This window comes from Trachurus trachurus, assembly GCF_905171665.1.
Source record: "Trachurus trachurus genome assembly, chromosome: 9".
Lineage (NCBI taxonomy): Eukaryota > Metazoa > Chordata > Actinopteri > Carangiformes > Carangidae > Trachurus > Trachurus trachurus.
This window is the reverse complement of record NC_139895.1, coordinates 19,421,301-19,448,486: the sequence shown is the minus strand read 5'-3', so window position 1 is coordinate 19,448,486 and position 27,186 is coordinate 19,421,301. Positions and strand designations below refer to the sequence as shown.

At 38.9% G+C, this 27,186-nt stretch overlaps 1 protein-coding gene across 1 annotated transcript in view; it reads left to right on the top strand.

Annotated features, from left to right (window-relative positions):
* The window catches only part of grid2 (glutamate receptor, ionotropic, delta 2), a gene marked incomplete at both ends in the record, with an annotated part of 509,482 nt that overhangs the window by 360,309 nt on the left and 121,987 nt on the right, over positions 1-27,186 (top strand). The gene's annotated exons all lie outside the window — the stretch shown is intronic.

Below are 27,186 nucleotides of genomic sequence, written 5' to 3'. Positions count from 1 at the left end.
GGGTTTCTTGGTTGTTGTTTTTTTCCTGTTTATTTTTCTGTGCACCAGTAGGATGCAGCATTAGCCCAGCAACTCACCCCCTTCCATAAAGCTGGGTGTTAATTGGATTAATTAGAAGCATTTTCAAGTGGTATATTTGGTAATGACACATGCATAATGAATTTTAAGAGGCCTCATAAAAGACATTACTTCCCCTCACAGGCGCGTACACACAGAGACAACACTATTTGCTTATTGATTGATTGTGCATGTGTGTAGTTTACATGTGCAGGCATGGTTGTGTGAAGGTGTAGAATATTCCCTGACTATCTGTGAGTTAATGTCATAAAATCAAACCTTGAATGTAAATTCTGTATTTCTCATATAACTAAAACTCACATCATATTTGATAACTTTATGCTCAACCTAATTTCTAACCAAAAAATACACAACTGCATTTGTGGATAAGCAGAAACCTTTAGAAAATTCTCGCCTGCTCTTTCCTTACAGTTACTGTAGATTTTTGGATATTGATGTGCTGAGCTGAGAAAAGGCCTCTGGTTTGGTGAATTATGTATACAGGTGGGAAAACATCAGATATGTGTGATCATATGAGACCCAGACTTGCAGTGCTTAATCCTTCATAAGTCAGCTGGACATAGAAACATCTGTATTCACAGGTGGGGCATGCACATGCACTTATGAATCTCGCACGTACGTATAGAAGTGCACAAAAATAAGACACACTCACTTTGTCTGTCCTCCATACCAGAGGGAACTCTTAACAGATAACAGTTGAGATGGTGAGTTGTGATTATGGATAATGTGGTGAGACGACAACATAACGCAGCATGCCATCACAGACAAAATTAATCTTTAAAGCACAGCATAATTACATTAATGCACAATTCCCTAATCACAGAGCATAATTACTTCTGAAGGAATTAAGGCACTTGTTATACAGTATGCCTGCCATAGTCCCCCCTTAATAATCGGAGCATTTGTTGGTCTGTCGTTGGGAATCAATTAAAATGTATACATGGCATCAAATGACTAAAGAGAGGCTCACTCTCAGAGTTCCAGATATTAACTTTCCTTTGTAGCTAAATTGTGACTTTTCAAATGACGACGGGCACTATAAAGTGCTGTTCATTCAGAGCATCTAACCTGCAAGAAAAAGCCTGGTAGTAAAAAGATTGGTGTAAAAAAAAAAAAAAAAACCCAAAACCACCAACAACAACAAATGCCAGAGAGATGCCCTGGTTGACCTAGTATGTGTATTAATGTGGGCCAAGGCAAAACTGAAAGAAAATGGAAAACCCCAAGGTACCAGGAAAAAAAAAAAAGATAAAATGCTAACCATCTTGGGCTGTTCAAGCACTCCACCTTCATTACACTTAAGTTAACCGTGAGGATGTTACAGAAAAAATGGCTTTATGTGTAATATAAATTCAGATCCCTTCCATTTTTATTGCGACAGACAAGGACAACCGCTGTGTATGTAAAATAGTTTCCCTCTTTGCAGCATGAGCCTGAAAAGACGGGTTAAAGGTGAACAAAGACCATGATGTAAATTGATGATTATGAAAAGTAACCCTGTCTCTCTCACCTCAGGTTAACATCTCCCTGTATGTAATGATGGCTTGAGTGACAACACTTAATTCTCAGGTTGATTATACTGTATGAATCACCACTGTGCAATGAAGATGACTTTTTATTGTAATTCATCCAAATATTTTAGTCCATTATTGTCACAGTCTTTCCTCCATTATATTATTTAAAGTAACCAAGGACACTGTACCATCTCCCTAATAGTTTGACATGATTAAAAAAAAGAAATTTACTTGAGCTATAAATGGCCAGGAATTTTGCATTATTTTGGTGGTAAAAACTAACCTTGGTGTGATGCTCTTTTCAGAGCAGTTTTTTTTTCTCTTTTAAAAAGCAGAAATCCCAGTATGACCAGTGTAAACTGAGCCAATAAATGACATTCTCTGGGTGAACCCTTACCTGTACACATTTCCCAATGTGCTAACTAGATTATAAATTTCTAGTTAAGGTCTGGTGTATTATAGAAACATTAATAATATTAACTATTACCTTATGAATCAGCTTGCAATCACAATTAACAAAAGTAATCACCAGCTGCAGCAATAGCTCTAATTTAATAACATGGTTGAAGGAGGTGGGTGTGAAGCTTTCCATCTGGCAGTGCACTGGATTTCTTTAATAGCAGCCATTGGTCAGGATGCCTGTCAGAAAGAGCTAAAAGTATTTTTAAATTCAGTTTGACATTTTAGAAATGCAAAGCCTAATAATTGCATGAAATGGCGTGGGATTAAAGCTTCCCCTGATTTGAATTCTTTCAGTGCCAGATGTTCAGGAAATAAAACAGACCTAGTGATAATAACTTAAAAAGTAGTGTATAAAGCAGTTTCGCATTTAGAGTCAGTAAGTAGTGTGTGGGTGTGTCTCACCTTGAGTAGCCCCCAGATTCACAGGGGGTCAATTCACTGCAGGTTTTAGTCAAGAGAATGAAGAAAAAAGGACTGAACTAATTTTTTATTAAATTTGGTGGAGGTATGAGGGTACAGGACAGAGGAGACCCCAACACATTTAAGTAAAATAAACCAGACATATTAATCATGTTGATATGTACAGTATTTATTTGTACAGTTTGGGACCAATCTGTATACCACAGACAGGAAGTATGTCTGTCTGGTTTGCTTTCGCTGTTCATTTTTCATTTGCCTTTAGCCCTACCCCCAAAGCCTGCTGTGTCTGCGGTACAACGTCTTAAGATTTGCCTGTATTTAACATTCCCTTTGGTCACATGATGCAGTAGGAGCCTTATCTACTAAATATTTGATCCTCAGCATTTGCAAACCTTGCTTTGACCAACCTTTGTTCTATTATTTAGTCTTTACTCTGTGGTAATTTTGTATGTTAATGGTTGTGGACACTGAGGTTTCCCTTGACAATGACCTTTCCTAGAAGAAACGCATCAGACTCTTGAACCAGATTAAATTAACATTTGTTATTTTTCAGACTAAATTTTAGATCAGCATAATTTCTCTCTCTCTCTCTCTCTCCCTCCTTCCCTCTCTATCTATCTCTCCATACGCTGTGTGCATTAACTTTCATACCATATGAAGCCAAATGTATTTCTCTTGTAGCTGAGTGCTTTCAGGAGGCTGATGTGTCTTTTAAAAACGATGGGTAATGTGTGTATCCCCATGCATTTTATAAAGAGAAGCCATTCAGTGTGCATGATTCTGAATTATAGACACTAGGCGTCAATGAGCCCAACCATATTGAGACCACTGGGATACTGATATATAAGTGTGTGTGAGTGTGTGTCTGATCATGCCATTAACAGTATGCATAATCCTCCAATTATAGTATTACCTCAACAGTACCTCTTAACCTGTGCTTTCTCTGCCCTGTCCCCCCCTGCCCTCTCTCTTCTTTCAGTATTTTTCTTAGACCTGCTGCTGAGAGTCTCATTTATGACAGTTTCAAAGTTTAGCCGTCCATATTTTTTATGTTTTGTTCCCCTATCCTACCTCAATTAGCTTATTCTTCTGCGGACCCCTGTCTTTCTCCACAACACCCTTTCCTCTTCAGCTTATCCTCTCTTGTCCCCCCCTCAGTCCTGTCATTTTGTGAATCCTCCTTTCCCCTGTCTGCTGTCACCTTTTTCAATCCACAATCGGTTGTCATGACATTTATCCCCATCATACTTAACACACATGCATACAGTTGTCTAGTGATAATGATAATAGGAGACACCTGAGATCTGTCATAATTATTACTGCTGCAGTGTGGTAGAATTGGCTTTCTGCTCCATTACCTTCATACAAGGGAGCCTATATCGTTCTATAGCCTACATATCTACAGGCATACCAGGCTCCACTGCTCTTTTATATGGAGGCGACAAGTCCGCCATGTGTAATTGCTTCGTTAGCTATCTGCGACATCTTAAATGACTTCACAGTGAAAACGGCATCAAATTTATATTTGAGAACCATCACAGTTAAAAAAAAAAAAAGACTGTTCCTAAACGAAAAAGAAGAAGGAGCATGTAGAGGAGGATGGGATCGTGATGAGCGAAAGGAGAAAGACTGATACGTAGCTTAATTAAGGAAAGGGGAACATGTGAAGAAGAGAAGGGTAAAGTGAAACGGGCAGAACAGATAGAGAGACAGCTAGAATGGAGACGGATGATCTAATACTAAGAGGCCCCATAGAAGAGATAGAAAGACAGCACAAGTCATAATAGAGCCACAATGATTACACTCTTACTCTCTCACACTTACTCATGCTGTCTTTTCTCCCTCACATCAGCACATATCCCCCATCTTTTGGTAGAGGCAGAAATACTCTCCTTTTTACAAGAATCAATTCCTTGCAAACTGCACTGTTCTTAAATTGAGGTCACCTTCAATTATCATCTCCAGTCTCATCTGACATACGTGGTAAATTATGTTAAGTGACTTCAGAGAGTCAGAAGACCTTGGAAACGCCCTCGGTGTCCTGTCAATGTGCGAGAAACATTTCCTTCCATTACATGTTTTGAATGATTGAAAGACATTTTTTAATGCGATGGCTTAATGTGCCCACCAGCTCAAACACACATAAAAGGGGTAGTTCACATGGGAAAGCATGCAAGATCCTCAAGGCACACACGCACACACGTCTTCAATCTTTTCACTTGTTAAGCTAACCCTTTGCCAATTCATGTCTGTCTGCTCAACTGTCAGAACTGGGTGTCCCTGTTCTCAACTAAGCACAGAGTTTAAAATAGTTAAGTATTATTGACAGTTTCTTTCATATGGTTAAATGTCATCAAAATATGTTACGTTCATTTTTAGGAAATAAAATATGGCACAAATATTATCCACAGATAAGAAGAGTTACTGCTGTTTAGCTCAGTTGGTAGAGCAGCCAGCCCATGTGTTGAGGCTACAGTCCTCACTGCAGGTCCCAGTTCAAATCCTGCATTGAGCGTCCCTTTCCTACATGTCATTCCCCCCTCTCAGCCTCTCCATTTCCTGTCTCTCTCTCGACTGTGCTTTCCATTAAAGAAAAAATAAAAAAATAAAATAATATATATATATATATATATATATATATATATATATATATATATATATATATATATATATATATATATATGCATAAAATATATATATATATATATATATATATATATATATATATATATATATATATATATATATATGTATATATATATATGCATAAAATATATATATGCATAAAAGAAAAATAAAACAGTTACTGCTATGCAAACTCTGAATCAAGCCTATTGCTTGTGGAAATAATACATTGGATTTTTATGAGCACTTGTCCTAGAGCAAAGAAGTAAATCATTAATTTAACCTGTTCACCTCTGTTGAATTTATAGTGCATAACTGTTTTTTTTAAAACATCTTTTCATTTTTTCATGGTTAGTGTTACTTAAGGATGAGTTTCATTTTCTTTGACATTGTAGTCTATGGGGACAAGCTCCATATCAACCCTATTATTGGCTTACAGACTAATATCCTGTTACTGGTGTTGGTTCAGGTGTGACTTTCATCTGCTCACCATGCAGTAGTACACCAGGACTCATACAGATATCAGCTGCTGAAATCAAAAACGTCTGTGAAATGTGAGTGATGGCTTTTATTGGACCAGGCGCCCAAACTAATGGTGACTTTGTGGTACCTTAAAGGTAGGGTTGGAGATCTTATTCTGGAGCATTTTTTACAAAATTGTTTGAAATCCTCTTCACACTCCGATTGCAACCAATTAATTCAATGCTTTTTCACAAAAATGAAAAAAGTCAGTCACCTGTCGGAGGGACAATCCTGTAAAAACAGCATCCAATCATTGGAAATGCAACGTTAATGTCAATTGGATTGTGATGTGTCAATCAAGGTGCCGTCTCTTTCTCTCTCCCTCCTCTGCTTGTACCGCTCTTCGTTCACTAATCACGTGCAAGCCTCTTGTCATTCAGCCTGTTTATGGTTTGAAGGCGAGAGACGAGGAAAAATTATCGAGTTATTGTGCGATTAATTGATTTATTGATTATCGTCCCAGGCCTATAACAGTCCATTGTAGTGGACATTGTTGAGGTTAATAGGATTCATCCTCTGGCTGCGTTTAATGTCTACTCGCAATCAAATGGCATCCAAGTCGGTCTGAACTAAAGTGATGGACTGATCCCCCAACTGGAGTCTAAGCACAGACAATACACAATGTAGAAGTGCATTTTAAGCTGTTAATTAAGTAGGTACAGTATACAAACATACCTGATCAACAGTAAACCTGTACATCAGAGTGTTTCAAAGTGAGCCCAAGCTTTGCTCAGAGCTAAAATGCTAAATAAGGCCAGATCAAGATTCCTGATAGTATCAAATATGCTACAGCTGCTATGAAGGAAACAGGCATATTAAGGTGTTTAATGAATTCTGATTTTTCGCACAGAGCATGCAGATGGTGTGCAGCCGCCTCTCACCCATGCTCTGATCATGAAACAGAAAAGAGGATGCAGCTCTAAAGGGCATGTTACCAAGTGCTATTTTAGGGAGGTTAGATGAGGGGCAACACCAATGGACTGATTATTACAATTATGTAAAAAAGTCCTAGAGTGTGAGATGGAGAGGGTGATAAGACAAAAGAGGGAGGTTAGAGAGGACCTACCTGATGAGTCACATCAATAAAAGGCAAAAAGAGAGATGGCCATGATGTGTGGGAGAAAAATGAAACAAATAGTAAGTTAGAGATGAAGTAAAGTAAACTAAATGAATCAGAAGCAGAGAGAAGGCAAAACTCATTGAAAACATGCAAACAGTAAAGGGGGGAAAGATAGTGACAGAAAAAATAACATCTCCAAGGGGAAAGATCCCTATTTCCTTCCAATTTTCCATCCTATTAGGTAGATTTGCATGTATCTTTATTCAGCATGTCCCTCCAACCTCCAGGCCAGGTGGGAGATTGCGGAAACGATGGAGGGGGCAGGACATGGAAGACGGGGAGATATAGTTAAAAAATGCATGGATGAAAGGAAGATGGGTAGAGAAAAAGAAACACGAGGGAAAACCAGAGGGGCAGAGAAAGAGAGAAGAGAGGACATCATTGATTCGTCCTGCTTCACAAATTCTTCCCCCACCACTTGTGTCCTTCTCGGTCATCTCACCTCGTAGCTGCGTGTTTGTGGGTGTATGCACGCCCATGTGCGTGTGTGTGTGTGTGTGTGTGAGTGACAGACCGAAAGTGCTGAAACAATCTTCATGAAGTAAAAGATGTTAACATTTAGGAGTCATTCTGAGTTCTTCAAAGCATATCACAGCCTTTCTCTTGCTATACACCCACTGGTTCAAAGATGCTGTTCAGAGAGTGCTGTCCCCCTTTCCATTTTCTTAGCCTCTCATATTGGATTATTGCATTTATTGCAAAGTCTATAGCTGATACTGTCATCTGGTGTGAAAGCAAAAAGTACATACGAAAGGATAAGGTCAAACCAAATTTGTGTTATGCATTAAATGGATTCTCATCTCCATGCTAACTTTTTCAAGCATACAAACTTATATTTAGATTATATGTGTTAGATTGATTTGAAATTGGAAGAGGGATTGGGATTGTGTTATCCATTCTTTTCAATGCAACCTGGGGTTTTTGAGACAACATGTAACCATAAAAGAACAAGCACTCCTACATTCACTCCAACACTTAGCTGTGGTGTTTCCTACTTGCTATGGAGAGCCTTCATTAATTTTTACAGTGGCCTGTGGGTGCAAGAGCACTTCAGCTTAGTTTTCCATTTAATGTTACAAAACAGCTTTATTTGGAACTTCTGCTGTGTAACACCAGCTCTACATCAACTATGTGAAAATATTTCAAAGCCATTTTCAATGAAAGACAGTCTAACAGTTGAGTGTTTGGTGACGCGGCCTGTCATCGAGAATTTAGTCTGTTTCAGGTCTGACATTTTGGAGAAATACACTTGTTTTTCTTTGTGGCATCAGATAAAAAGATTGATATTAATTTAATCTCCCTGTACTCAGTGCAGACATGATGTGTTCAGGACACATGCAGCCTGGTCTACCATAAACAGTGGAAGTACAGAGGAACCCCTTGTCTTATTCGATCAAAGGTCCCTCCAATAAATTATGCATTAACAGAAAATAAAACAACATGCTTTAACAGGCTGTTAGCTAAGCCACAGCTCGGCCTACTGATAACGCAGCCCATCTGCTGCATCTTGTAGTCCTACTGAAGATGTTGGCTTTGCCCAGCTGATGTGTGTGGATGTATTGGCAACGAGATATATTGTTTCTCTTTTGACTAAGGTGAGCTGAACCAATCTTGCAACTGAACTCACAAAGATTAAACAGATATTGATCTTCTCATTTAACTCCCAGGCAGACAGCAAACAAGCATCCAAAAATGTTGAAGTATTCCTTTCAGTTCTAACCTTATCTTTTTTCCTGTCCTTCTCTGAAGTGTGGCAGGGGCAGGGGTGCTAAAAAGCTATTATTTGAACCTTTGTAATAACAGCTTTTATCCTTGTTAACTCATGAATACTTGAGTATTTGCTGGCTTCTTCTATTGCTTGATTGATGTCAGCGATTTGTTGTAGCTGGAAGGTCGTGTCAATCACGAGTGAACACACATGCACTGACCAGCAAGTTATATTCTGGGTGACCACAGCACAGTGGACACTGGACACAAATTGAAGCTGACAGACTGCCTCTGGTGTCCTTGGATCAGCTTAAGTGTGGCAGTGCATGTGAATTTTTGCTGTGTGTGTACGTCCGTATACAGTATGTGTGAAAGAAGAGAGATATCAAAAAGCATAGAGAGAGGCAGGAAGAAAGGGGGGGGGGGCAGTAGAGAGGAAGAAGGGAAGCAAATAAGTGAAGCAAACAAATAAGAAAACACAGAGGAGTAGGAGACATCATTTTTTAACTATTACCTGTTGTCACACAAGCCCCATTGGGAAATCATTGTGGTGCCAAACAAAAACTTGTGTTGAGTTGTATAAACAGTATGGGTAACACCAAACACTAGCCCGACAGCCACTCGTCTGTTTCTCCTTTTGTTGAGACAAGCCAGGAGAAGTTTTATTCCCCAGATACTCTACTGTCAATCCTGTCTTACTGTCTCAGCCAAGATAATCCTGAGCTGTGACATAATGAAACCAAGCATAAGCATGGTGATTTGAAAAAAAAAAAGAAAAGAAAGTAAGAAAAGCTGCCATTATGTGGATGCACGGATATGATACGATTCTGCTTTTATATCACTAAAAAGAAACTATGGAGGTGATGTGCTGTAAGAGCTTCCAGGCTCGCATGGAAGGAAAGAAAGAAAGCAAGCATGAAAGAAAAGGATGAAGAATGTCAGTGCTATTGTGTGAGCACACACACTAAAGTTTCCATTCTGTGCCCTACCTATTTCTAGAATACTGTAGGCACAGCTGTCTGTATAAAAGCTGTGCCTGAAAAGAAAAACATACAGCGGATTGCTCAGGAAGTCAGCATTATAAATCTCGGCTGCCAGCCCCCTTCACCTTGTTGATTTGCTCCACCACTGTGCTGCAGTGAAGAAAGAGATATCCCTGTCTGCATTTAATCAGGAATAATCCTTTTGTAAACCATATATGAGTGAGAAACAGAATTGCAAATATACTGTATATAATATTTTCAGTTTGATTATTCATTTGACATTAACCTTATGATTCACTTTTAAAAGTTAATCCTCAAACCCTTTTGGACAGACCACTGAATATGAACATAGATGACATCCAGGCGAGGAAAGGGAGTCGCTTCCCAATCTCCCCATATCTGGGATGTCCTGATATTAATACAACATTACTTTTGGTTGTAGTAGAGAGAGAGAGAAAGTTTGACAGGCGTGTCTTGATTGATAGAAGAATAAAGGTTTAGGGAGATTAAAAGAATGTGGTGGTGGGAAGGCTGGTCTGAGAGCTGTGTGAAGTGGTGGGAGGGTAGGAGGATAGGGAGGAGGAAGAAAATGAAGAAGGAGCCATGTTTGAGCCCTGGAGCTAATGTTTTTATTTAAGTCATGTCAAAGAGATGTATGGACAGATGAGTACAGAGGGGGGAGTGATGGATGGACACAGGGAAAAAAGAGGAATAGGGAGATGAGATGGGTTGTCAGTCCTTGGGTTAATGTTGGCTACGTAGTGGATGGATGGATGGATTGATGGATGGGTGAACGGATTGACAGGTGAAGGGATGTGAAGGCGAGATAAGGGGAAGGCCTAATTGCTTGTGACCCGGTTGTAAACATAGCAGTACTAAGCTGGCAGCAGAGAATGAGGGAAGGATCAGTGGCAAAGAAATGAGTTAGAGAGCAGTGGTATGTGACCCCAAGGTTGTGTCCTCGTGTTCAACACACCTTGGCTTTGTGAATGGGAGCAGACAGCTGGCCCGAAGAGAGAAGAGGGGAGAGGAACGCAGCCAAAACTTTGAGGCAGGAGAGCAACATTTAAGCAGCAGAAAGATTGGTCAAGTATTTCCCACCAATAAATAGCTTAAGTGAGGTGAATAATGAAATTGGTGGAGGACAGAATGGTGAGTGTCTCCAGTGACGAAAATGTCACAGAGGCCAGACAAAACATCACGTATTATTATTACTGCTCCAGCTAGGGAGAAGGAAGCAGAGGTTTGGTGAATCATAGCAGTGCTTGTCAGGAATAAAATCTTGCTTCTCTACAGTGAAGAACACCGCTGAACCAAAGCTTAGTCGGGGGCAAAGCTGCCCACTAAGATGAAATTTAATCTGCACTCAAACTGAAGAAAAAAAAGGAACACACTGGCAGACTGGATGGTTTGGAAGGGGAAAAAAACAATGTAGAAAGATGAAATTAAATATATGGTTAAATATTGGAAATCCCAATTTTCACAGCCAGTTTGCCACACTTACCAAAAATGGAGAAGCCAACAATTAGAACAATAAGTCAAAGATGGAAGAGGCCAACTAAAGAAATATTGCTGACGCTGATTGAATAAAGTACATACACATTGCTTATAATTCTAAATATACCAAGTGTCCAAGGAGCTGTGAATAAAACACATAAAACTGACACAGTGTGGAAGGCAAACATGTTGTGAACTGGACAGCTACCATGGGTGAGTGAAGAGTAGAATCTTTCTTAACCATGAACTTGGTCAATTTCATGCAAACCTATTACATTTTCTCGGAGATAAATCTGTGCTGGATCTGTGTCGACTTTATTCTGCTGGAACTAGCAGAAGAAGATCCCTGCTGCGGTGATGTAACTGATGAAGGAGCTGTGAATTGATGAAACCAGTACATCAGTATATCAGCCTTGCGTGGGTCTCGTCCCAACGTTGTGTCCTTAGCACAGTTATATTACCAGACACACAGTCCTCCTGTCGAAAAGAAGCAGCATATGACTGGTTGATCAGTGAAATGCTGCTTCTTAGCTGTTTGTTAGTGTGGCTCCATCTCTTTTTACTTTTTAAACGCATACTAAAACTATGGAGTGCAAGAATGTAGTTGACGCGTCTTAAGCCACAAAACTCCACAGTTGTTCTTTCTTACGAGGGTTTATTGAAACCTTTTTTCAAGTAATAAGAAAATAAAAACTGTGCCGCAATCCAAAAAAGGGCAATAATCATGAGCACGGTCAAAAACTAGTGTGCCCTCCTCGTCTTATAGTCACAACTAAACCAAAGTATGCACATATCACGTTACACATGTCATTATCTACTAATAGGCATTCTTATAACCTCAATATATGAAATCAGGATAAATACAACAAATCTAAATTATTTATCACCTTATCCGCAATATACAAAATGGCTCCAACACTTTGTTTTTGTTTCAAATCATTATCTACTAATCCCAAAGTGTAAATTTGGCAAGGAATTCAAACCGCTTATTGTTCTACAAACATAAATTTAGAGACACTCATGTGCACTAAAGAGAGGGTTAGAGAAACAAAGAGTAGCTGGATGACTATAGTTCTTAGGTGTAATCCTGCCTCTAGAGGCCAATCATGGCTTCTTCACTCTTCCACTGAATAATCAGTAAATATTGGCTCAAAGCTATTAAGAACACCAGCCAATTATTCCCCCTTATAATTACTAAGACCTAATTTTCACTATGAAGTTTTTTCATCACACATACACTTCATGATAAGAGTTCCCCAGGCAGCAGTTAACCCCCTAAGAGCCACTTTACTATCACAGTTAGGAAAACATTTTCTTTCACCCACCCCTAATGCTGTGATCCAAACTATAGGAGAGGGGCACAATCGCCCTATACATGCGCTCTTAATTAAAGCCCTTACACAAGGGGATGTGGAACTGGATGTATATTTTGTGTCTCAAAGCACTGGCTGCATATAACTGAGGACCATTCCTTGCACTCTTCCTTGCCTGAATGAGTCCGATCTACTCATCAAAATATGTTGTTGGTCCTGTCAGATGCAATAGCATGTCCTTGTGAAAACTTAACTTCCACTGCAGGGTAATCAGTTTTCAAAACTTCTCTTAAATGTGGGTTTATCTATCAGTGTTCATTTCTAAAAATGAGGAAATTAATTTCTCTTTATCTTTTATTGCTTTTTTTATTTGCTGCCCCTGGTTTGTCTTCCATCATTCCCTGATATGTGTACACACACACAAACACACACACACCCACCCTCTCTCTCTCGCGCACACTCACTCACACACACACACACACACACACACACACACACACACACACACACACACACACACACACACACACACACACACACACACACACACACACATCACAGCCTATCTCAGTCTAGCAGGGGAATGAATACCAAACAATCATATCATGGAATAATCTGTGAGTGAATCACCACATGCCTACAGTAGATTTTCCCATAGGCTTAATAAGCATAGGCAAGAGGGATTTATGGTGTGTACTTTCCTCTCTCTCTGTGTCTCTGTGTGTGTGTGTGTGTGTGTGTGTGTGTGTGTGTGTGTGTGTGTGTGTGGTTACATATACTAAAGTGATTACAGGGGGGTGGGGGGGGGGGGGTTTGCATTGGTTTGATATGCCATCCATCTTTCCCTCCCTCTTCTTCCACCTCTTGTCAGCCCTCCCTCCTTCATTTCATTTCCTCTCCTCTCATCTCTTTTCCTGTCATCTCCCTCTGTGCCTCACTCTCTCTCGTTCTGCCCACTCTGACTTTGCAATAGGCCCCTTTAGGTACGTGCCTCCACTGGGCCGCAGAGTATGGGTGTGACTATCCATGCTGTTCCTCTGGTCTGTCTATCTTTGTCTTAATTCTCCAGCCTCAGACCATGCCCACTAAAGCTGGTATATTTGGGAACATTTTCTTTTTCTCTGTTTATCCTATTCTCGATTTAGGCTCCCATTCACAGCAAGTCAGCATTTCCTAATCCTCAAAACTGTCTTTTGGGAAAAGCTCTCCTAATTGGACGAATTTAAAAATGCCTGTGTTGCAAAGTGAATAAAAAATACTGAGGTCTTTGAAAATATAGACATGTCAATGTTTTTTTGTTTTTTTTTGGCAAATATGGCCTAAGTACTTGAGCTCAACAGTAATGTTACATAGACTCTGGTACCTTCATCTTTTTCTGTGATCACTTATTCTGTGCAGTGCATCAGCATGGCTGATTACTCAAGAACACTAGCCTGCTCCTGTTGTTTGTGTTTGTGAGAAATGTTAATTGTTAGTATTACATAGCCATTTTGAAACATAAAGTGAAGTTAAAAAAAAGTCAGGGGCTAGAATTAACAGAGGAGTTCAGCTCCTGTGCCAGATGGATTGTGGGCAGAAAAGTTTCAACAACCTAACCTCTCTTGAGATACAGAAAAAAGAACAGTCACAGTCTCAACTGTCTTAACTGGCACAAATACATACAGATGTCAACAAATTGGCATTAATAATTCTGTTACTGATTGTACGTTGTTTGTGTTACTGATTATTTTAAATGGAGCAACAGATAACAAAGCATGGATGTAGAAAAAAATCTATACACATTTATTTAAGATGAAGTCTAGCAGTAATTAGTATTTAGTGTAGAAATTCATCAACAAAACATGGCATTTTAAGTGGAAGAAGTGCAGATGTTATTTCCTTTTTTTCTTCCTTTTTCTTTGTCAGGTTTGCACCAATTCATTGTTTGTCCAATTAATTTAATTTTTTAGTCCTATGTATATGAATAGTCCATCTCACTTTCCAACAGGTAAATTCCCTTCCAGTCTTTGTACATTTTCTTCCATTCCTCTCTATCTTCTTTCTTCAATTGTACCTCTCTTTCTTCATTTATGAGTCTAATTCTCATCTCTTATGACAGCCTTTTTCTTGTCTCCTCTATAATGTCCCTCCTTCCCTCCTCTCTCTCTTTCACTCTCTCTCTCTTTCTCTCTGGCAGCTAGGGCTGCAGGCTTTCAGCAGCATTACAGCGTGTAAACCTCGGATTACAGCAGCCAGAGTCTGCCTAGCACTGCATGCCTCTTTGGATCACAAATAGACAAGTGTGTGAATACACACCCACCCACACACCTCTTGCACACATGCATGCAAAATATTTACATAGCGATGGACACACGTGAACACAACATCGTACATGGCACATAGGGATACACATACCATGTAGTAGACATTCAGTACACACACATTACTACACAAACACCAACACTGTTCAGCTCCATCTCAAGTTCCTTAACTCCCTCTTTACTCCCTGTGTCACAACCACAGCTAACGTGCTAGAGGATTAACTGCCCCTCTCCTTAGGTTTGTTTACCTAACTTCTCTACTTATTATTGCCGCAGTGTACTCAACTGTCCTCCCTGTACTCCACTGTGTTGCTGGCCGCCTCCCTCCACTTACTGTAGCACTAATTGTGAAGGACACATATAGTGATCACACATTTGTTTGGGCTCTCTTTGACATTTTCTGCTGCAATGCCTGTGAGCAGTTTTCTCTCCTAGAAATTATGTTTATATCCAACTCATTTGCAGCACATTGGTATCTGCCAAGTTGCAAAATGTCTATACTGATTGTACATTATCTGCGAAACATTAACTGACAACATAATGAAATTACTTTTCCTGTCAATATCCTCTCCTGAAGAACACTACCTGCCCATTGCAGCGAAAATATGATGAAACTTTATGGATGTGTTGAGGCATTAGAGACTTGAAGCAATAGATTTTTCCCCCATTAATTACTACAGTTTCCTACCCTTAATCAAAATGCTTCTGTTGCCTGAACATCACCACTCATGGGACTCGGTATGTCTACTCTCAACCACCTACCTGTAACTTCCCTATAGCACCAAATCGTTTTATTCAAACGAACAAACAAATTTGTAGCTCAACTATGATAGTGTCTTTGTCAGGTGTTTGGAATCCACTGGGGGAAGCCATTAGACTGTGCAGGTGCTCAAGGGTGTTTTGTTTATTTCAAGATGCCCACTTTCCATTTTATACTTTCTTTTTGTCTGAAAGTTACCCTTCCCAGGGCATTGCACCCGAAAATATATTAGTTTTTCTGCGCAGGAAAGCTGTAGGCAGGGAATAGGTGAGAACAAAGAGATGAGCATGATGTGCTGTGAATCTAATTCTGTTTTGATGTGAAAAGGTGGATCTCCCCTTTTATACCACACTAGTTTGACTTTATCTCCTCCTAGCTGCCTTGTGGTATTGTTGTTGCAAGTGGTTTTTTACCTAATTTTTGAGTGTAGAGGAAATTACTCTTTGTTGCTGCATATCAATGATGATCTATCATCTATTCATTCATTTCTGTGTTGTCCGTTCCAACCTCTCTATCTCTGCTGCCTTTGCTGTTTTTGCCTGTTGTCTCTCCCTGCTAGATGAGTGTCAGTTTACTGGAGAGGTCAAGACGTGTGTAAATGCAACAAAACGACTGCTTTTGGATATACCAGCCTCAGAGACAGGCCCTCTGTGAACAACAGGAATCAAAGTGACGGGTGACAGGACAGAATGTGTCTTTGTGTGTGTGTTCGAGAGTGTTGGACAGCTGAGAAGTGAAGGGTGCCAAGTGTATCCTGCTGCCAGAATGGCTGCAAAACAGCCCCTAACCGTCCACACGTGCAGCGTACACTCTCTCATAGTCTTACAGAGCAGAGATGTCAGTGTCCATTTCTTCAGAGGTACAGTTCACGACACAAAGCAGTCGGCTGTCTACCAGACCTGTCAAGATTTTAACAACTAAGTCACACTTACAGACTGACTGTGACCAGCTCACCGTGTAGCTGACTGACTGGTCAATGCATTGGGTCAACAGACTGATTGTCAGCCTGACTGACACACTGGTTAACAATGACCTCAGCTGAAGTTCTCAAAATGTATTTGTTGGGTGTAAGTTTCTATTTCGTACAGTCTCTAACTGCCTTAAAATGCAGAACTTGAGATTTTGTTTGAGATTGTATGCAACTGCGATTTAAAATTTAACACATTTCTAAAATGTTTTCTTTTCTTAAACAAAGCCTTTTATGAAAGGAAATTATTCACATTTTACAATCTAGAAGTTATAATGAAGATAGGAGATGATACAAACTGCAACAAATATTGCAGTGAGAAAATTTGTTTCCTCACCTTTGAACTAAATGCAGTAAAATGCCTGTTGTAGCACCTTTTGGTGTAGAAAACTACTGTAGAGCCACAATGAATCTGGGCCAGTTCTGTGTGTTACACATTGGCTTCCTACATCTTATGCAGTTTTATACATCTTCATATTTATTTTTAGTGACTCTGCCTGCTGTGACCTGTTATCTTTTTTCTTAAAAAAAAAAAATTGAATCACCTTTCCAATGTACAGTCGACTGGTATAATGGTAACTGAAAAAAAAAGATGAGAATAAAGAAATTGAAATCCATACCAGTGAGCTTTAGAAGCTGCAAAAAGGCTTCCATAGGATTATGGTTTTCTGCTCTTCTCGGACAGTGACCCACAACGTTTTAGTGACAATCGAAATAGATGCTGTAATTTTTCTGTTAAACGAATCACCTGTGTGTAGCTGAATTTTGAACTTGATTAAAAAGGGTTATGAGAACAAAAGTATAATCATGTTAAACATGTCGCCTCTGGTTTGAATCTACAATTCCCAGGCAAATTTTACATTTCATCCCATTATCTTGCCACATACGTTATGTGCATGTATAATTTCAAACCCCACATGTATGTGCATGTATTATTTATAACCCAGTGGTATTTAACGACTTTAGATAATTCCTGCTGTGCTTAACTTCACTCAACAGTCCCTATGGATTATCTCGTTCATCTTTAAATGCATTCTCATGTCAGCCTGTGCATATGTGTGTGTATTCGTGTGATGGCGGGTTCAGTATGTGTAGGTTTGCATACATTTTCAGCTCCGTGCTCTCTCTGCCTGCATGCTTCCTCTGCGATATGTGTGCAAAGTCTTGCTAAGCAAATATACCAGGAAAGAGACAGCACACACCAAGACATAGGTTGAAATATTATATACACCACCACACTTGAGCAAGGTAATTCATGCCTCCCTGAGAGAGAATGTATGCAAGTGTGAGAGTGTGCGAGACCTAAAGACTTAAATAGAGTCATACTGCATGCCTGCCTGACCGCATTTATCCCAAAGTACCAGACAGACGTGAGAAATGATGGAAAGGCGAGGGAGGCAGGGTGACAAAGGAGACAACAGACAAATAGTTGAGAACTTTTCCTCTCGTTAACTCTGTCGAAGAACTTTATAGGTAACCCCTCTCAGGTCACACTTCCCCACTGAATCCTCAACCTTTCAGCACTCTTCCATCAATTTTGTCGTCATCATACCATACCGTCTGACATCTCTCCCCTCGTTTCCCTGTGGGAGGAGTAAAAGCAGTGACAGAGAACATGAACATGAACAAATGGCTTACCTCCTGTGTTTTCTTTTCCCAGGTCTCTCACTGTCTGCTGTCTGGTTCTCACTCGGTTTCTGTCTGCCTCTTTTTCTTTTTTCTCAATTCCAATTCAAAAGAATGCAGAATGTAAACACAATAACCATACAGAGATAAACACGCAAATTATGTAAACGTCTTATCATTAATTTGTTAATGCATTTATTTCAGATGGTGTCCTTGGAACACCTTTATTAAGTTTAGTTTTACACAAACAAATTTATTCCCATTTGCAAAGAGATGTTCACTGAACTGCACTGCGTTCATGATTTTCATTTATTAAGACCATAATTGATAAAACGTTTGCTTTTTATTCAATTAAAAACAGACGCACACTAAATTAAATGATAATACAGTTTAATTATTAAGTTATTTACTCATTTAAAGTTTGGTGTTTAAAAACACTTAAACGCAGAAAGTTTGAATTGTATGAACATAGACCAAAACACCATCTAACCTTCCATAGCACCCATACACACACATATCTTCCAAACAATTCAAGCTAGCAATAAAACAGCTTGCAGCTCATCAGGGAAATCAGAACAGAGCTTGTTGTTGTCACTCTTGTAATGATCGGTTTATATAGACTACTGCGTTAAAGGGAGAAGGAGTGTGTTTGTGTGTGTGTAAGAGGGAGAGAGAATGAAAGTGTGTGATCCAGCATATAATAATCAAATGTACTACATCAGGCCCTGACCTCTACATCTGCTATCAACACACAATAGCTCTGTCTGTTATTTTGTGTTTAGTGTTTATCTTCTTTATCATCAATTCAATATGCAAATGTAAAATGTACCAACATTTTATTTTTATATGCACATCCTTCCTCTATTACAAACACATACAATCTTACTACTGGTGATACCTTAGTAGCAGGCAAAAATAAACATTTGTGGGTACCAAAGAATATCAATAATTACGTGTTCCACCAAATGAATTACACAGTTATTAATAACAAATAATCATATTGCAAGAGAATAGAATAGAATAGCAAAAAATATGTTTTTTGGACAGGCTGTTCAAACATGCCTTGTATCTATATGCAATTTGAATTTCAAAAGCCTTCTCAACCAGGTGATATTGGAGAGATACCTATTTCTCATATCCGAGGGTAGGGACAATCGACATATACTGTGATTTAGGTTGGAGTACTTGCTGGAGCCAAATTAGGTAGGTTTTCATTTACAATCAAGCACTGTAGTGGGAGAACATACTGATTAGCCCATCTTCAATCAGTAAGGAGGAGATAATCAGTGAACCGTCTCTCTATTCTAAGACATCACAAAGCAGAAGAGGGTGCAAAAGAATCCGGTCGAGTCGGCTCATGAGAGCTCACCGACAGACTTATGTACAAATCTATTCTGGCAATTGGTGCTGTGTAAGCGAGATGTCCAGAGTTGCAGGGAAAACATTTCAAGTAACTTTCTCCTGCTGTCTAACAATTTTTTAGTCAAAGACAAAAGAATAGGCACAGTGTACAGGTTGGCACGTCAAAGTCAAAAGCATTGTTTCAAGAAATATAGTGCCAACTGTTTCTTTATTTTAAACAGGTTACCCAGTAAATAAAACAAATGAATAGGACAAAAATTAATAATAATCATCCAAGAGAGGAAGAGCTCAGTAGTGTTTAGACGTATGAAGTCATTTTATTTTCATATGTAAATATCCAGTAATATTTGATCATTTATAAAGAAATTGACCACTTATCAGATATCAAATTACAACATAGTCTCCCCCTTTAACAAAAGAGTCCCTTCTTTACTTTCTGATTGGCTGTTCCAATCAGAGTTGCTGAAAATGAGCGTAACTCTCCTTTGAAAGCAAAGTGCCATTTATTATTCAATTTTATGTTACAGTACCTTCTGGAGTTTCTCCAAATGCAGATAAATGATTGAACAACACTAAAAGTATCCATGGTGATTTGTTTTGAGAGGCAAGGACCTGTTCAGAAGAGTGATTCTTATTCACTGGTCCTCATATACACACCATGTTTCATAGTGTAGTTTCATAGTGTACATAGTGTTCCATGCAACCTCAGATATGAATATTAGTTTTCAGTATCCTCCGCTGAATTTGGAATCTCCTCCAGTTTGAACTCCTCCCCTCCCCCCTGTTTTTCCATCCTCTTTAAATGTGTGAGTGTACTTATGCACATTTAGTTAAAGATACAGTCTCTGTGTATGTACTGTGAATGTGCAAATATGAGACAAGCCTTCTGTAAGTGTGTGAAATGAGTAGGTGCTTTTAATTCTAATGACCTTTTTTTTTATTCCAAATTTATACTAAGATTTATAGGATTTACAAGGTTTTAATATTTATTTTATTGTTTTTGTTCAGACAATGTACTGGTGAATATAAACATTCCCTTAGCTGATTTTATTTTTTATCTGTTTTCATAAATGTTTGTGTTCGTCCTCTGCGGTTGAGTTTTTAAAATTTGAGTTTTAAAATTGCAAATTTATTTCCTCTGTGCATTGAACAGATGATGCAACCCTGCTGGAAAAAAATGAGCCTTTTCTAATTCACCATGTTTCCCTTTTACATTATTAGCTTACATATTACACAGTTTATCAGCAATTTGCCAGCAATACTTCTTTTTCCTTTGTAATTGTTTTCCTGAAATCCAATTCTATTAGGGAACAAGGCAGCTGGGCAGAACTTGCCTAAGTGGGTTTTTCAAGTATAATTGCTTTCCAGGTAGTAGTCTCATCAAAGACACAATGATTTTAATAGGACATGCTTTTCTATATTTTATAATTTCATGATACCAACAGTTTAGAACAAAACTATCAAATAAAAAGAGTGAGTCAGAGGAGGAGGGATTACTGTAAGAGATCAGAGTCTGTGTACTATCGTTATTTGAGAGACAGATATGGATGAGAGATGCGTGAGATAAGTGGGCATACTTCAAACAGCACAATAGAATAGAATACCTACGGTACATGCTAGGAGAGGAACTACTTTTCACAGAGGGAGCAGAGTGGATGGGCACACAAACTAGAAGGTGGAGATTAGGCAGCCATTGGTGCAGAGCACTGATATTAGTGCAGCGTGGACTGCTTGCTGCAACAAGCTGTCCCCTCTCTGTTAGATGATAGAGAGAGGGAGAGGGAGGGAGGTTTGTGGAGCTGAAGAGAACTGGAAAAGCGATTGAAGGAGGAGCTGAAGGAGGAGAAAGGAGAGAGGAGAGAAAGACCAGGCCTGGGGTGCAAGCTGTTCGGAGACTTCACTGACACACATGTTGCTCCATCAGCAGGGGAGGAAGCGGAGGAGGACGTGGAGGGTGTGGGGAAATGGGGGAGGGAGTAGGAGAGAGGAGTGGTGGAACTGCTCAGCAGCTTGTCTGTGTTCGTGCCTGGCTACTGTCTCTTTACTGCAGCAGCAGACATATGAGTGTTTGGCAGAGACAGCAGAAGGAGTGCGACAGAGGCAGAGAAACACCAGCGTTTGGCAGATGAAACAAGGTTCACAAAGAGAAAACAGATCGTTTGTAAATGGAGGAATAAAAAAATCATAATAGTTTTCTAGCTTTTGGTGAAGGGTAAGCAGATACGAGCAGAGTATTCTACACTAACAATTTAATATTGCAGTGCATTACAAAACCCAAAATCAAATCTCTCCCTCCGCTGGTGGAGCTCGTGATGTGGGGTGAGAAGTGCAGCAGCTAATACAGCAATTGCCCGAGTCCAATTTCATGGGGAGTTGATTTTTTTGTCTACCAGCTGTAATTTAAGGCAGGATAGGACAGAATTTCTGACATCTATTCATACTTTTCCATAAGTTTGACTTTTACCATCTTCCAGTGCATATGGATTTTTGTTACAGCTGCTAATCTCTGCTACAGATTTCAGTTTCCAATAGCTACAACTCATGCATGTCACATTCAGACCAAAAGCCACAGTTTGTTGCACAGTGTGCGTTGATGTGTTTGCCACAGGGAGGGAAAGTGAGAAATTCATGAAGCCTCAAAACACCCCTCAGTGATTGTGAGAGGCCATTTAGACTAGAGGATACCTACATGGTGTTTGATTGTGTCTCTGTTGTGATGCGTGTGGTTTGTATTCCTCTAAATGTGTCAGTGTGTGTGTCTGTGTGTAGGATTTGTGGGTGATGTCTGTAGAAGGGTTTGTTGTAACAGCAAATGACTCTTCAGACCACCACACGGAACCCTTCGATGGTCCAATTACTTTTAAATGTGTGTGGTTTCATGTCCCTCTAAGTGCGTGTGTGTTGTAGTGTAAGGCAATCATGATGAGGCTGGAGGTGAGAAAGGTGATTATACTCAGTGTTTTAGTGTTATAGGCTGCTTGTCAAGTCACCATGACAAAACAGTGCTGAAATACACACACTTTTGTCAGTTTTTGTGACTGTGTTGACCTTGAGCCATGATCTTTGCATCATATTTTTTATCCAACCAGTCTTTTCAAAATGTTTTTCTCATCATATCAACACTGATTCACTATTAAAAGCAGGTATATTATATTCAGAAAACGAAGGTTGATATCCCACTGGTACAAACCATCATTCCCATTCTGAGCTCCCTAAAGGAAAGAGGCAACATGGAGGGGGGGCGTTAATGAGAACAAATGACTAGAGGAAACAATGAACAACATCAAGTCGTGATGAAAAAAAAAACGTAATGCCCTGCTGTGAGATAGACAAAATATCCCTTATCACTTCTGCAAAATGACAAGATCAGCTGCGAGTGAGAGTGATATGAATAAATCAACACTTATTCGTATCATATTGTTGGCTTGAATATCTGTTTGTTCTTACAGATGCAACCGTAATTCCCCCTGAGAACCACATAAAACATTAAAGCTACAATTTACCAATGCTACATTGTATTGTTTTTCAGCTTATTGCCATCACATTAGTCGGGATGTTTCTAATGACTGCAAAAAAGGAACACAAATGATGCTAGTAAAAACATTTTAATGCCCACATTTCTTGATGGCTTTACAGACCATAATAGACTATTCATAGAAGTCTAGCTTTGGGAGAGCTCCCTTTTTTTATCGCTGAGGTTTGATAATCTCTAGAACCGCATATAATTGAGTTTTATTTTCTTTTTAATGTGTTGCTCTTAAACTTTGTTTGATAATTTCAAATGTTTTGAAAGTGTAAAGTTTATCCTACGTTACAGGATTTTAGTGCAACTACTGCCTACTTGTGTTTTCCCTCTTGAAATATTCTTAGAATAAGTTATAACTTAGCATTTCTCTATTATGCATTTTTTAACATCTTTTTTTAATCTTAAGCATACCTGAGGTGAACCCACAATTTAATACTGTATATAACGGAATACGCTATTATCTCCAGAGCAGTGGACAGTGAGCTTGCCAGTATATGTGTAAAATGCCAGTGGCCCTACCCCTAACCTTTTCAAAAATGTCAAAGCACTTTCTTTGATATACAGGAAATCCTTGGTGAGGCGTGGCATATGTTGCACAAAATTAGAAGTACCATAAGTTACAAATGCACATCCTCTTGGCATTTCATTTGAATTTCACATCTATATTAACTGACCACCGCCAGTGTGACTTCTTCCCATTTTGTCTCCATTTCTATGTGAATTGTTGACTTGGTGTTAGATGGTTTGGTCAGATCCAAGATATCTTATGTAGTAAGGCTTTTACCATTAGTTGAACAGTCATTGTCTTTGGTTTAGCTTCAGCATGTACAAATGTGTATGTGTGCACATGTCTACTTTGATTTAGTACGGGTAAGAGTGTATGGAGCAGTTGTTTTGCTTCACACAGCCATGTGGTACACTACTCTTTGAATTTTGAACTCAAGGTTAGAGCAACTTTGAAATCAATCAATGTGGCTAATGAAACTAATTAACTTAACAATATCTTAACTTGGTAATCAACTGTATTTATTAGGGACTTAGCCTATAAGTAAAAAAAAAATACTGCTACATGCAGTGAATTGAGACTTGAGACTGAGGTGATTGTTTGGATCAGTGTTACAGTTTATAAAAACTATAATGGGTATTTCAAGGTTTTGATCACTCATAACTATAGTGAAAGTGACAATATAACAATGTAATAACAATACCATATATAACAATATAAGACACACAATAACCATTACATGACAAAATAATTTGGTGGCATATCTATATATTGTTCTATTATTCATGTTGATTAATTATCAGGTCAAGGTGTAGGCCTGCTTACATAAAGCACTGTGTGCTTTAACGGTCTGTAAATCCGATTTATGTTATTAAATAACCAAATGTTGAAGAAAGTAGGTGCAGTGAGACATGTAGAGAGTTACATATATACAAGGGGGAATAATGCACTTGTAAAGAAAGGAAAGTAGAGATAGAAAGAAAAGCATTGTGGGATGCTAATAGCAGTGTTTTGAAGCCTGAGTCTACATTGTACCAGTCGAGACACAGTGGGCCATTTACTTAACACACACACACACACACACAAGCGCGCGCACACACACACACACACACACACACACACACACACACACACACACACACACACACACACACACACACACACACACACACACACACACACACACACACACACACACACACACACACACACACACATTTCATACTGTTAGGGGGAAATGAACCCTTATCTGGAGCTGTGGTGATAAGCAGAGGCAATGGCCCTCTCTGCTTGCCAGGCTGCCATTTTAGTGTCTGACTCATATGTGCATGTACACACGCACACATAGAAAACTGTCCCCACACTCTCCTGCTAACTGAAAGTCAAAACAATATAAATAAAGAGTGAAAATATTGATATTCAGATAATGTAGCCCAGCCAGTTTTGTTTTTTTGTCTTTCCTCTACCTCATCCATTGTTTATCTCTACTAATAATTCAAATAAACCGATGCACATTTGTAAAATGATCTGAAATGTAACTATTTGGGATATGTTAAAGCAGAAGTGAGTGATATATTTGTGTTAATATAAGTCTTAAATAGTTATATCTTCCGACAGCAATCACTTACATAGAGTGTTTGGACTGAAACACGGGTCTCTCAGTCCCTCTGCTCTGCTCTGAGCCGAAGAGAAAACATTTATCGTATCCTACAGTTTTTATCCAATGAGGAGAGAGAACGGCATGCAGGGCTGTGTGTGCAGCCAAGGAACGCCGTGAATGTGGTGACGTAGGGACGAGGACTGTTATGGTGCGTTCAAGGCAACTCGTATTTTTCTGACCGTGAAGTCGTACCAGTTCGATCTGGTACGAGTTCACCGGTCGGAAGTTACGAGTGGCCGTTATAGTGACTTTCACCGGTAAAACAGGTCGGAAAAACACGAGTGGGTTGCCTGGAACGCTACAAAGTCGTAAGTTGTGTGTAATTTACGATTTCAAAAGCCTGCCTGGAACGCAGCATTAGCGAAAACGACCGGACCACTCACTTCTGCTTTAATGGTCATTAAATAATTTATGGTTTCATTGCGAATAAGAAGAATTAGAATAGAAGTTCAGTTTAGTTGGTGGTCATCTAGAGATTACTACAATGTTCAGTGCAGTAAGTAACCTATTATGGACAGAAAAATAAAAAAGTAATATTGTATTTTCTAAGTATAATTTAAGCAGAATCTTAACGAGTATAAGTAATAGCATTTTATTCACATTGCAGAGATGCAAAGAGTCATGAAACATCATCTTTCTAGTCTGAGAGAACCAGACATTAAACTTAAAACTGTTTTTAGCTATTGCTAAATAATTAAGTGAAAATGAAAGAAATTGTGTCCAAAATGATCTGTACTCCTGTTGATGGCTGCACTGCATAGTTGACTACAGTTGAGCTAAGGAAATGCTGTTCAGTCAATGTTTACGAAGAGCAATTTGGATAATAATCTTAATGTTCACCTTCCGCACCTGAGGAAATTGGGCTTTCAAAACCACAAAAATCAGAGACAAGCAGTGACTCATTTAGTCATTGAACCGTTCCATTCAAAATCCTCAATATATCATGGCCAATTCATAGTGAGAGTGGGAGAGTGAAATTAGATGTGCCTTTAATGCATAATGTACTTGCGTGTGCATGTGTGTGTTTTGGTTTTTAAACGTGTGTGAATGAGCCTGATTGATAGGCTCTATGATTACTGTAGTGCTCCATGATGTTGACTGACGGGTTTCTCATCATTTCTTTCCCCCATATGTTTATTGTCATTTTCTTATCACATCCCACGCATAATACATCATACACTAATAATACAATTTCCTTCCAAGTAAAGCCTACATTTCCATCTTTTATGATATTCATGTTTGGTTGCCAGAACTGAGGGAAGTCTTTGTGCTTGCATGCCCTTAACACTGGTCTGTTTTCTCGAGTTTTTGGGGTGTTTTTTTTTTTTTTTTTACATTTAAAAGGATTTAGTATTTGTCTAATAACATGCGCTAAACAGGTTTGTGATATTTTCCTTTAAAATATTTTTGCAACGAACATTTGAAATATTAGACATGTACTGGGTGCAGGAGTTTTTGACATAGCACTGAGGTTATCATTTAAAAAATAGCAATGTACTGTACACAAAGGATATTTGTTGCTCTGCTACATTACATATCTACTCATTGCAACACATCATTGAGGTTTCAGGATGCTCCTTTAATTAAATTGTGCTTTGAGCCTCCTCCCTATGCCATCTTCGTCTTACCCACGTGACTTCTCAGTTTTTCTTCTGTGATAATGGCTAATGTATTTAGTGGGGGATGCAGCACATACTACCCTCGTTATGGGCCACTGCAAAATGTTCATTTCGGAATCTATTTTTCAGTATTCATATTCATCATTCATTCATTCATATTCTCTTTTCACACTCTCAAAGTGCAGTTTTAGCTTCGACCACTGTGGTTAAGGGATTCAGCACCTCAACAAAAGCTCAAACAGGTGTTTTTTTTATTATTATTTTTGTTTTGTTTTGTTTGTTTTTTTATTGACTGATAACTGGTGCAATGGGCATTAGAGACCACCATAGTTTCAAGGTAGAATTTGAAGAACTTTTGTTTTATTCATGCAGTCCAGAGTAATCAATATAAAGTGCCTTGCTTAAGGGTAACATGCCAGCAGAAAGCAGTTTTTTTTCTTCTAAGGGCACAAAAAAAAATTCTAACTTTGTCATTATCTCTTAGTCTTATCAGTGTCAGTTCAAACTGGCTAAAAATATAAATATTGGGTCTCAGTGCCATATAGCTAGACAGCTTAGTACAAGCCTGAAATACAGTGTACAGTGGCAGGTGCTTTGCTACGGTTCACTTACTGTACTTA